Raw genomic sequence first — 1,492 nt, 5'->3', positions numbered from 1 at the left:
GTATGTATGTATGTATGTATGTATGTATGTATGTATGTATGTATGTATGTATGTATGTATGTATGTATGTATGTATGTATGTATGTATGTATGTATGTATGTATGTATGTATGTATGTATGTATGTATGTATGTATGTATGTATGTATGTATGTATGTATGTATGTAGTGTGTATGTATGTATGTATGTGTGTGTGTGTGACACTCACTGACTGCTATATGTTATCATTAAATATGCCACACGTAAATGTTTATCATATACCATCCCTGCTTAGCATACAGTATCACTGGTTATTACATGCTATCACCGATTATCACATGATGTCCATGATTATTACACACTATCACCGATTATAATCATCACATGATATCATTTATTATCACACACTACCAGAGATTATCACATGCTATAAATGCTAGCAACACACAATCACCATGACTATCATTTTCTATCGCTGATTATCAAACGTTATCGCTGATAATTATTGCACGTTATGACTACTTATTATCGCACCCCTTCATCTATTAGCACACACGTCTATCGATTATCACGTGCTATGAATGATTATCACTTGCTGACACCGATTGTCCAACAAGTTGTTGATCGAGGAAGCGGTTGCCGAGGGCGTGTATGTGATGCAGCTAAACAAAGACCCCCTGTCAAGCCATATTCCGCCGCTGCCTCCTCCGCAGGCTTCAGTGAGACGAGTTGAGAGCCGACCGCGAAAAATTTAAAATAATTTTTTCTTGCTCGCCTACGTGAATGGACGGCGCGCGCGGCAGAAAGGCAAAATTTGGGATTCCGATGTCGCGTTGGCGAATCAGACATTCAAAACATTAAAAACGAATCAGCGCCTTTATCGAATGTATCATCAGCCGCGTAGCACTTCTGCACTATTCGCTTGCAAATGCGTCCTGACACGGCCGACAGTTATTTTCGAGTATGAATTTCATCGTCGATTCATGCTCTTCGAGCCGCAATAGAAGACATAAAACGTGAATAGCTTTCGACGTGCGATGGCTTTAATTTAATGACGGATGGTAATGCGGCGCATTTGCATAAGGTGGCTTTGTTGTCGCTTCCGCGATGACGTGTGCGGTATAATGGCGGGTCGTTAGCGTCGCTTATGAATCGAGTCGGCTGGCCTGATCGAATAAAGATGGCGGAGCGTAATCCGTGCGCGAGTGTAAACAAATGTGCTGCGCGTTTTACAAGGACGTTTACAAGCGTTGATTTATCGCGGTGGGCTTAGCGGAGATGATTTGATATTCAGCAGACGCGGAGAGATCACCTAATTCTGTATGCGCTGTTAGACCGATGAATATATCATTGGAAATGACTGTTAGTTTGCACAGGAAATCAGGGCGCGATTTGTCGAGGACGACAAACACTTGACGACGTCAATACTGATTCTCACGTCTGGCGACCAGGTAACGACGGTATATATATATATGTATATATATATATATGTATATATATATATACATATATA

The sequence above is a fragment of the Priapulus caudatus genome, unplaced genomic scaffold (assembly GCF_000485595.1).
Source record: "Priapulus caudatus unplaced genomic scaffold, Priapulus_caudatus-5.0.1 Scaffold522, whole genome shotgun sequence".
Taxonomy (NCBI): Eukaryota; Metazoa; Priapulida; class Priapulimorpha; order Priapulimorphida; family Priapulidae; genus Priapulus; species Priapulus caudatus.
This window is presented reverse-complemented; position numbering follows the sequence as displayed.